Source organism: Arachis stenosperma, chromosome 4, assembly GCF_014773155.1.
Source record: "Arachis stenosperma cultivar V10309 chromosome 4, arast.V10309.gnm1.PFL2, whole genome shotgun sequence".
Lineage (NCBI taxonomy): Eukaryota > Viridiplantae > Streptophyta > Magnoliopsida > Fabales > Fabaceae > Arachis > Arachis stenosperma.
The window spans coordinates 84,187,016-84,199,327 of NC_080380.1; positions in this window are offsets into that span (position 1 = coordinate 84,187,016).

Below are 12,312 nucleotides of genomic sequence, written 5' to 3' on the forward strand. Positions count from 1 at the left end.
TCAGATCTGAATTTTTACACTTTGACGGCATGAGTCTCTAAACTCCATTGTTGGGGGTGAGGAGCTCTGCAGCGTCTCGATGAATTAATGCAATTGTTTCTATTTCTCCACTCAAACGTTTGTATGTTCCTATCTAAGATGTTCATTCGCGCTTAATTATGGAGAAGGTGATGATCCGTGGCATTCATCACCTTCCTCAACTCATGAACGTGTGCCTGACAAACACCTCTGTTCTACATCAGACTGAATGAGCTTCTCTTAGATTCCTTAATCAGAATCTTCGTGGTATAAGCTAGAATTGATGGCGGCCACTCTTGAGAATCCGGAAAGTCTAAACCTTGTCTGTGGTATTTCGAGTAGGATTCAAGGATTGAATGGCTGTAACGAGCTTCAAACTCGCGATTGCTGGGCGTGATGACAAACGCAAAAGGGTCAATGGATCCTATTCCAACATGATTGAGAACCAACAGCTGATTAACCGTGCTGTGACAGAGCATCTGGACCGTTTTTACTGAGAGGATGGGAGGTAGCCACTGACAATGGTGACACCCTACATACAGCTTGCCGTAGACGGGCTTTACAAACAATTGAGTTGAATATTATATTGCAGAAATTCAGAGGACAAAGCATCTCCAAAACTCCAACATATTCCCCATTACTGCACAACAAGTAACGATTTTATTCTCTTTTATTTTTCCAATCTAATAATTCCCATTGATAATTTTGATTGATATCCTGACTAAGAATAATAAAATAAACATAGCTTGCTTCAAACCAATAATCTCCGTGGGATCGACCCTTACTCACGTAAGGTATTACTTGGATGACCCAGTGCACTTGCTGGTTAGTTGTGCGAAATCATAAGAAATCTTGATTTTGATATTGAGATATTAATTTTGTGCACCACTTATTATTATTATTTAGGGTGTTAACAGTGGAGGTATCAAACACACTTCAATTGTCTAAAAGTCACTAAAAAGGATGAATAAGCACTCAAGCACTGAAACCTAATCAAACCTTTTGTTTCTTCTAAAGCCTTTTCACACACTTTAAATCTCCTATACGTGGACACGACCTGCATTGAAATTTAGAAATTTTAAAATTACATTTTCACCTTAATACAGTGCAAAAAGAAATATCAGGTGAGGTTCACATTACAAATGAAAGTACCTCATCAAGCTCTGCCACTAATTGTGCCAATTTTTTGTACTCAATCGGATTAGACACAACGTCAGGGACAACAAGCTTAACCTAAAACACCAACCAAACTTTTAATAACAATAATAATAAATCAATTTAGATAATTGGTTGCAGCAAAATTTCATAGAAACAAAAAAGACAAAAATTTTTATACTGATAAATCTTGCTAGGTCTTCTCAGTAGATTCCAGCTTCATTATGAGATAAGGTTCCTATAATTTAATGCTAATATATAAAATTACAGAAACACACTATTGGATAATCAGAATTTAGCTGTTGCATATCTAGGCAAAAAATCTGATACAATTAAAGAACCTACCTATAACCTTTTGCCAAAATTTTTGGAGTGGGACCACTGAGATTATTAAATGACAAGTCCCTACAAACAATATAAGGTTATGGAACTATATTTGACTGATTGAGGAGGTAAAGTTATTACAAAGTTTCATAGAGGAGTAGAGGACATACAAGAATGAAAGACCTGTCAAGTTAGCAACAAGTGGAGGAATCTGTCCAGATAGATTATTTTTGTTGAGCTGCCTGAAAAGCTTGGCATGATTGAATTAGGAACCAAGGAGTTAGAGAAACACTAATGAATAAAATTAAAATTTAAGAGGAACAAAAAGAACAAGATTAAAATAACATCATCATCTATCTATTTGTTAAGACACACTCATAAGTAACTTAGTTGAGACAATAAGCCCAAAGAACTAGGAATTTCTCCAACAAACTGGTTACTAGAAAGGTTTAGAGTTTGAAGCCCTAACAACTTGCCTATCTCAGCTAGGATAGGACCAAATAACTGATTGTTCTGTAGTAATGACGTCGGAATTTTTGCTAGTAAAGAATTTTATAAATTCGCGTTGTAAGTATAGATTCTGAACCAACAGAAATCCCTTCGTACAAACGTTTTGGTTGTCATAAGTAACAAACCCCTAAATAAATTGATAACCGAAGTATTTAAACCTCGGGTCGTCTTCTCAAGGAATTGCAGGGACGTGTGTTCTTATTATTGGTTATGAGTTTTGTAAATTGGGGGTTTTGAGAATGAGGAACAAGTATGATAAATGACAAATAAAATAAATAAATGACTGTAAAATAAACTCTTGGCAAGGTATGAGAAATTGGAAGTCCTATCCTAGTTATCCTTATCAATGATGATGAAAATTGAATCTTAATTCCACTTAGTTAACCTCTGCTGGTGCGAAGGAAGGTCAAGTGGCTAATTAGTTTGATCTTCAAATCCTAGTTCATTCCTAGAAAAAGATTGGGATTATAGAAGTTAAAGCTAATTAGAAAAGATAGCGATTATCGATCACGTTGAGTTTGATAACTCAAGAGTTACTGATTTCTTAACCAAAGCCAGGAATGTAGAAAGCTAAATTAAAATCATAAATATCTGGAATACCTCAAATAACATTCATTCAAAGTAGTCGAATCTAACATGGAAAATATTCATAAGCCAATTGGGAAACATAAATCAAACATAAATAAAAGCATTAAAGTATCTCAAAGTAGAAGAGAGGTCAAAATAAAGGAATATTGAACCTTATATGAAGAGTTGAATTAAATCCTTAATTTCTAAAAAATCCTAATTTCTAAATCCTAAGAGAGAGGAGAGAACCTCTCTCACTAAAACTACATCTAAACTATGAAAAGTAACTAATTGGCTAGCTCCCCTCTCCTTTCGGATGCATTCCCCCACTTCATAACCTCTGGTCTGTGCTTTCTGGACTTGGATTTGGGCCAAAAAGGGCTTCAGAAATCGCTGGGATTGCTTTCTGTAATTTTTGGTGCATGGCCTCTGTCACGCGTCCGCGTGGGTCACGCGGTCGCGTCATGTGGAATTTTCCTTGTCACGCGGTCGCTTCAGTCATGCATCCGCGTCATATGCGTTTTGCTTGTGGCATGCGATCACGTCAATCATGCGATCGCGTCATTGCCATTTCGCGTTGGCATGCGGCCACGTCGCCCATGCGATCGCGTTGCTGCCAGTTTCTTCAAAAACTCCATTTTATGCTTTTCTTCTATTTTCGCATGTTTCCTTTTCATCCTTTAAGTCATTCCTGTCTTAGAAGATCTGAAATTACTCAACACACGAATCACGGCATCGAATGGCAATAAAAGATAATTAAAATTAATATTTTTAAAGCCTAGAAAACATGTTTTTCACATACATCTCATAATAAGGAAGGAAAGGTAAAACCATGCAATTTCACATGCATAAGTGGGTGAAGGATTGAATAAAACACTTAAATTCAGCACAAATTATATCATAAAATATGGGTTTATCAACCTCCCCACACTTAAACAATAGCATGTCCTCATGCTAAATCCAAGATAAAGAGTAAGGTAAAGTGGTGGAATCTCATGCAATGCAATCTATTCTAAATGCATCTACCTAAATGAGTCATGCAAATCTAGTTATTATCCACTTATATATAAAACTTTACATGTAGTTAAATTAATTCACATTCTCAAGGAATCATATATGCATAGCCAACCTTAGATAATGTTAAGGCACTTTTACAATTGAGATGGGTAAATAAAATATTTTTCAAACTTGCAAGACAATTAATAATAGAAGTAGAGATATATGGTGATGAGCTATTGAACCCTTACTGGATTTTGTGTTTACTCTCTAGTCACTCAGTGTTTATTGGGTTAATCACTCTATTCTTCTTTTTATTCTTATTTTCCATAACTTTCTTCTTCATCTATCCAATCAACAATTATAGAATATAGGCATACAAAAATCATGAGGTCTTTGATTAAGGTTGTAATGGGGCCAAGGTAAAGGTAAGGATATATGTATAAGGCTAAGTGAGCTAATTAAGTGAATCCTTGATTAGTCTAAGATCTCACCTAACATACATATTTTGTAAAGCAAAGCTTCTTCACCTATTTTCCCATATTTCTCCCATTTTTATATTACATGCTCATATTCTGATTTTTTTTCTATTTATTTGTATTCCATATGCATCGCTTTTTTCTTTCTACACATGGTAGTTAATTTATTTTGACTTCACATGAGCATGCTTCCCAAATTATTTTCACATAACTTGTTTAATTTAATTTCCTACTTTTCTATCATCCCATGTTCCCATAAAGTTTCCTACACTTAAATTTTACACAAAATCTATGTTAAGCTAACCAAGAATTCAACTTGAGATTTTTATTTTGTTTTTCTGCTTAAGGCTAGTAATGTAGTTATAAGGAAGAAGGGGATTAAAAGGCTCAAGAGAGCTAACAAGGGTGATGCAAAAGGTAGGCTAATTTGGGAGTGGTGAGCTAGAATCAAACAATGGCCTCAATCACTTTCTTGGTATGTGTCTATGTTCTATAATCGGACATATAGATTAAAACAAAGTAAAGAACACCAGAATAAATAAGAAGGGCGGAACACACAGGAATAAAATATTATGGTTTAAATGTAACCATACAATTAAGCTCAAAACTCACAGGTTGTGTGTTCTCTAACTCAAAAATCATATATCACTTATATATGTCATGCAGGTAGAAATCAAGAGTTCCCATTATTCTCAATGTAACATATATATTGGATGGCTTTAAACTTTCAGTGTTCCTCCTTGATGAAATATTGTTAACTAACTAACATGTAATGCTATATATACAAGGTGTGGATTGTTTTTATTCTGTTAAAGTTTCTAGCTTACTTCCTTTTTATTTTCAATCAAATCAACTATCATATGCTAAAAGGGGTAAACTATAATAATTAATCCACTTAAAATATAACTAGTAAACTAATGTGCAACTCAAGATAAAATATCCAAGATAGTATACATATAGCTCAAAGTGCATAATGCAAAAAGTACAATAAAAAGCAAAAAGAGAAAAATATGCAAAAATACAGAAAATGAACAAAATAAGAAGAGAGTTTGTAGTGGTTTACCAAAATAAATATATGCCAAAGATGGCAACCTCCCCACACTTAAATAATAGCATCGTCCTCGATGCTCACTCAAGCTGGGTGTGAAGGAGTGTCATCTCCAGAAGGATGGGCTGCTGGTGTCTCGATGGTAGGCTGAGGGTCTGCAGTCGCTGTGAGGATCGGAGGAGTGGTCTGCTGAAGCGGGGGCTCTGTCCGTAGAGGAATCTCCGGATCTGTAGTCTGTAGCTGGTGGTGCTCCTCACAATGTGGTGCAGTGTGGTTGGGACCTCCCTGCTCAGCCTGGGTAGGTGCTTCCTCATGATCGCTCACCTCTTCCTTATAAGTGTCGGAAGGCGTGTCGGGCTCGGAGGGAATGTCACCACCAGAGTAGATCATCAGCTTGAGATGCTCATAGCATCGCTTGTGGCGACGCTCAGACCTCTCAAAAAGTTGCCTGCTGCGGCGGTCAGATCTCTCAATCTGCTGCTGGTGATGGCGGTCAAAGAGGTGGCACACCAAACGGTAGACGGGCTCAGGAGCAGGTGGGGGTGCAGTGGGTGGTGCTGGGCCAGTAGGGGCAGAAGGGGTAGCTGAAGAAGTGGCGGCCTCAGTAGTGTCAGTGAGAAATGGAGGACGGTAGCCGAAAGCCAAGAACTTCCAACTGTGAGTGATGATCTTTCGGCACTCTGCGGCAGGTGGCTTTTCATCAACAGCCTCCCAAGGTACCTCAGCTCGGCGACCCAACTGAGTAATCAGGTAAGGAAAAGAGAGGGTGCGTCTAACATGGACGCTGGCCATGTAATGCCGGATGAAGCGAGGTAGATAAAGGTCCTTACCCGTCATCACACACCAGATGAGGGTAATCATGGCAGCTGGCACCTCTGTCTCATGAGTACTGGGCATCACATAGTTGCTCAGAATTTGTTGCCATAGACAAGCCTCATCATTCAGATATATAAGCCTGATTCCCTTTGGTACCAATGTACTTGTACCCATAGCCCAAGGAACAATAGGATCAAGGGTGATGTCCTTCTTCACTACATCCCAATCAAACCTCATAAATCTCATTTCTTCCTCAGCTCTCTAGTAACCATCTGGATGATCTGATTTAGGTGGAAGATGGAGGATTTCTTCAATTGCTTCCTCAGCAACCAGAATCTGCTTGCCTCTGAGCTGGACTGCATCCAGGGAAGAGAGAAAGTAATTACTGTAGAATTCTCTAACCCAGATGAATTGACCTCAATTAGGTTCCTCTCCAGGAAGAACCAGCCTCTCTGTTTGATCTGATCTGAGGTGTACTGTTGAAGTTCTTCTGGAATTTTGAGGGTCCTTTCCAGGTGTAGGTTCCTGCCGGTGGCAAAGGTTGGGTATTTCACCTCACAGTATTTGTTTGTAAATTTTATTGGGTCAGCTGAAGGTACCAACTGATCAGCCTTTTCCTGCGGGGTAAAGTTCTTCTCCCGCCAGGAATCATCATGTAAAATGCCCAGGATGGAACCAGAGGATTCATTTCTTTTCCGTTTTCCAGTGGTAACTTTGCCCTTTCCCCTGTCTTGAAAGTCAGACATCCTGAAAAACAGAATATCTAAGAATTTTATAAAGTCGCGTTGTAAGTATAGATTCTGAACCAACAAAAATCCCTTCATACAAACATTTTGGTTGTCACAAGTAACAAACCCCTAAATAAATTGATAACCGAAGGATTTAAACCTCGGGTCGTCTTCTCAAGAAATTGCAGGGAGGTGTGTTCTTATTATTGGTTATGAGTTTTGTAAATTGGGGGTTTTGAGAATGAGGAACAAGTATGATAAATGACAAATAAAATAAATAAATGACTGTAAAATAAACTCTTGACAATGTATGAGAAATTGGAAGTCCTATCCTAGTTATCCTTATCAATGATGATGAAAATTGAATCTTAATTCCACTTAGTTAACCTCTGCTGGTGCGAAGGAAGGTCAAATGGCTAATTATTTTGATCTTCAAATCTTAGTTAATTCCTAGAAAAAGATTGGGATTATAGAAGTTAAAGCTAATTAGCAAAGATAGCGATTATCGATCACGTTGAGTTTGATAACTCAAGAGTTACTGATTTCTTAACCAAAGCCAGGAATGTAGAAAGCTAAATTAAAATCATAAATATCTGGAATACCTCAAATAACATTCATTCAAAGCAGTAAAATCTAACATGGAAAATATTCATAAGCCAATTGGGCAGCATATATCAAACATAAATAAAAGCATTAAAGTATCTCAAAGTAGAAGAGAGGTCAAAATAAAGGAATATTGAACCTGATATGAAGAGTTGAATTAAATTCTTAATTTCTAAAAAATCCTAATTTCTAAATCCTAAGAGAGAGGAGAGAACCTCTTTCACTAAAACTACATCTAAACTATGAAAAGTAACTAATTGGCTAGCTCCCCTCTCCTTTCGGATGCATTCCCCCACTTCATAACCTCTGGTCTGTGCTTTCTGGACTTGGATTTGGGCTAAAAAGGGCTTCAGAAATCGCTGGGATCGCTTTCTGTAATTTCTGGTGCGTGGCCTCTGTCACGCGTCCGCGTGGGTCACGCGGTCGCGTCATGTGGATTTTTCCTTGTCACGTGGTCACTTCAGTCATACGTCCGCGTCATATGTGTGTCGCTTGTGGCGCGCGATCGCGTCAATCATGCAATCGCGTCATTGCCATTTTGCGCTGGCATGCGGCCCCGTCGCTCATGCGATCGCGTCGCTGCCAGTTTCTTCAAAAACTCCGTTTTATGCTTTCCTTCCATTTTTGCATGTTTCCTTTTCATCTTTTAAGTCATTCATACCTTAGAAGATCTGAAATTACTCAACACACGAATCACGGCATCGAATGGTAATAAAAGATAAATAAATTAATACTTTTAAAGCCTAGAAAACATGTTTTTCACATACATCTCATAATATGGAAGGGAAGGTAAAACCATGCAATTTCACATGCATAAGTGGGTGAAGGATTGAATAAAACACTTAAATTCAGCATAAATTATATCATAAAATATGGGTTTATCAAGTAACCTAAGTTCAGCAATGAAAAACTCACTTAGTCACATGATAAAACGAGTTCATTGCAGTTATGACTACTTATCTTTCTCCTACCATTGTTTGGCATCTATTAAAAATTTGTGGAATATTATTATGACTATTTATGAACAAAAAGCATAATAAACAAGGCATCTTTCAGATACTTCTGAGTCAATAATACACCACAATTCAGCATTAAGTATGAAAAGTATAGGCAATTTATGTGGAGAATAAGAGAGACACTCATAATGTTCAGAGTTGGTTCAAATTTCCAATTCCTGACGAAAGAGTTCCAGATAAACCAGCACTGGCCATTTCCCTACCAAAAGTAGAAAGTTACCACCAGCAACAAAGTTCAATGTCATTAGAATACAGTGGATGATATTAGAAAGACAAAGAAAACACATGAAAATGCTAAAAGATCTTTCATATTTTTACTAGTTGGGGTTGGAAATTTCGATGGAAGGAAAGATGATAAAGAGAGTACCTCGGATGGGAATGAAGGGAATGAGGAAGTGGTAAGAGTTGGTGGCAATGATATGGGAGAGAGTGGTAGAGAAGACATTAGGTCTATAGCTAACAGTGCTGCTACCCTTGTGTATGAATTCCAACTCCTAATGGCAAGTTGGGTCCAAGCTTTTGTATATCCCAAATCAAGGAATTTGTTACCTACCTTTTATTAACCTCCCTAAATTCTACAAAATGAATTGAAGAACAAACTGGAAACCATGGTTAGAGTACTTATTTTATTCATACCGTTGGACCTGCCAACAAAGAAGTCCCTAAGTTTGCAATAGCTGAACTGCTGTCAATACAAATCCCTAGATAGCAATGTGATTAGGTCAGTAAACTAGAACTGAAATCACGAACCATTTATGATCATGTCATAAGAAAAACTAGTAGAATTATACTAATTTCTTTGTTCTTCACATACTAGTTTTTTTGTCTCCAATAAGTATATCTCCCATATCAAACTTTTGCAAAGAAAAAAAAAAGGATAAAAGTTAGTAAAAAAAGAAGGAAAATAAAAAATGCATTGTAATTTTTAAGAAAAAAGATTATATTTAATGATTAACCTCCCAATATCCTTTTCTTGACACAAGTACATAAGTGTGCTTTCCCTTGTAGTGATTGGGATCAACACCTCCAAAAACAAGTTCGCCCCCATTCTCTTCCTCTGGGTTACGGTTTAGCCAAAATGAAAACACCAATTCCTTAACCAAACCTTGATCAAGCATATTGTACCTGTTACAGATTATATCTGACAAGAAATAAGAATCAGATGAACTTGAAGAAATGAATAATCAAAATTTGGATGTTAGCAGTACCAAACTGGAACAGTTTTCCCAACTTCTATCTCTTAAAAGTGACTAGTGCAAACTAACTAGAATTCTCTGTTCAAACAATTGCAAACAAAAGCTTCAGTGTCTTAAATCAATCCTGCTACTAAACTTAAAGCAAACTGCATCATGAATTACCATCATCCTCAGAAACTGCAACAACAAGGTTAGTTAGACAGTGCATTAACCCTGACATGAGTAAAGATGTTATAATCAACTTATACAATAAAATAGAGAAAACAAGAGTTGAAAAAATAAAATGAATGAAAATGGTTTTGCTTACTAACCTTAGGGTCATTGTTGTGCTTATCAAATATCAACAGCCTTTGCTTTGCTCCAATGGTCTCTAATATGTGCTGTTATTACTGGGAAAAGCATCAATTTCCAAGAAAAGGGAAGAATCCATCAAGCTGTTGTTGAATCAATAGCATAATTAATCAATAATCATGATCAGAGAATGGAGTTGTTGAATCAGGGGAAAAAAGAAGAATAAAATAAAATATAAATAGCATCAATTATAAAATGATCAAAATGGAGAAATAAAACTCAACAAGAAAGTTATGATTGAATTATTGATTCCTAACCAAATATGCGATTCACATTGTCCGATCCTTCGATAGAAGGTGACGCCGCGATACTCTGAGCTTCGCGACCTCGGTCAATGTCTACTCTTCTTCACCTGTTGCGCTCTATGAAGAACCATTCTTTGCTCTACCGCTGCCATTGTCGTTGCACTATCACCGCTTCCGCACTACCACCACTGCGATCTTTCTTCATAACAAATTCCGACCACACTATATATGCATGAAAAATGTAGAGAAAAAGTGAAAAACAAAAGAATATCCAAACTTAGTTAAATAAATAACAATGAAAAAGAAAGAAAATGAACAAAGAGAAATTGAACTTAGGTAATTGAGGAGAAAATCAAGTGTGTCGACGGATAAGCTTGATGGAGGTGCCGGCGGTGGCTATGAACTTACTCTCTCTGATCTCAAAAGCTATGGCGTGTAGATGAAGGAAACAATACAGTGACATAGAAGCTTGATGGCGGCAACGACGAGGACATGAATGGCGACAGTGGCGAGCTTACTCTCCCTCTCATCTTAAACACTGGAGCGAGCTTGATGGTGATAATGGAGAAGAGATGAAAGTGGTGGTGGTAGATCTAGGATTTCAGATTTCACATAAACATTGATTTGGATTTTGGAATATTTTGGGCTTGAGATTTTTAAATTTTAACTAGCAGTAATTAATGGGAGTTTTAGATTATGCCACAAATAAAATAGATTGGGGAGTTTTTAAAAAACCTCCATAAAAAAATCCCATAAATAAATAGAAATCTTGTGGTGTTGGCTACTATTGTCTCTAATCTCTCCAGGACTATGCATACTTTCATGACAGAAGCTAGGTCATCCATCAAGAATTTTGAGATATAGATTGGTCAGCTAAGCAAGAGGATCCCAGAGATCCCTTCCAACACTCTTCCTAGCAACATAAAAGTGAATCCAAGGAAAGAGTGCAAGACCCTCACCATGGAGGTTGTAACCGAACCCAAAGAGGAGCTTGCTATTGAGGAGCTCAAAGAAATCAGAGCTCATGAGGAGACTGAGATTGTTACTTTTTATGCCACTTTGCACAGAGAGGAACATGAAAAATATCCCTCTTCAGATGAGCAAGAGGAGCCTAAGGAAGAGCAAATTGCTCGGTTCTTGGCAATCCTCAGGAAGCTTGATGGGTGTGCATCATGTGTGTTTTTCTATGCTTTTTCACACCAAAAATTAGTTCATAATGTCCAAATGTTGAGCATTTTTGTGCTTAAGTCATATATTGCTTTAGGCCCTTTGATTTGATTAATTTTGTCGGGAATGGTAGAAAAAGAAGCAAAAAGTACAAAACAAGATCAAAAGGAAGAAAAAGGAACTTTGGACACACTTTGAACCTTAGGCCACGCAAAAAAGTGTGTCTCATGATCCATAAGGGGGGGAAGCACCAAAAATGACTTGGCGCTCTTGTCTGGCGCTCTTGTGAGAGCGCAACGCTCTCCTGGAGCATGCAGCGCTCTCACCCATGCTCTCCACCAAACTCTTATGCCAAGAGCGCCAGCCCCCAAATCAGCATGACCCTACCTTCTTCAACGGAGTATAACATGATTTGTAGAGCTCTAATTGATGTGATCTCAGCTGCATTGGAAAGTAGAAATCCAGAGCATTCCAACGATATATTATAGTTTGGGGTGGACATTCAATTAGAGCCTCAAAATCTGGCGTTGAAATGGGACCTGGAAGTAGGCCTGGCGTTCTCTTCCACGCTCTCGAGCAAGCTCGCCCACCAGCGGCAGCAATCTTGACAACATGACCTTGTCATCTTTAAAGGAGTGATAAACCTCTATTTAATGGTATATCTTGTGTTTAATTGAGTGGTTTTTATCAAGTATTTACCCACTTATTCATATGATTTGCATGGCTTTACAACTTCTTCCTAGTCTTGATCTATGGTTAAAAACTTGCTTCCTAAAGACTTTAATTTGTGTATTTTAATTCTCCTTTATATCATTCGATACCGTAATCCGTGTGTTAAGTGTATCAATCTTTATAGGGCAGGAATGACTTAGAGGATGGAGAGGAGGCTTGCAAAAAATGGAAGGAACACAAGAAACTAAGAAGATAACCAGCGAGCAGCGACGCGCACGCATGGCTCACGCGTGCGCGCGACATGGAGAAAATTGTAGTGACACGTGCGTGTGCCTGACGCGTACGCGTGGATTAGAGTTTTGCAATATGACGTGAGCGCGTGCTCGAAGCGAACACGTGACACGCTGGTGCACAAAATCAC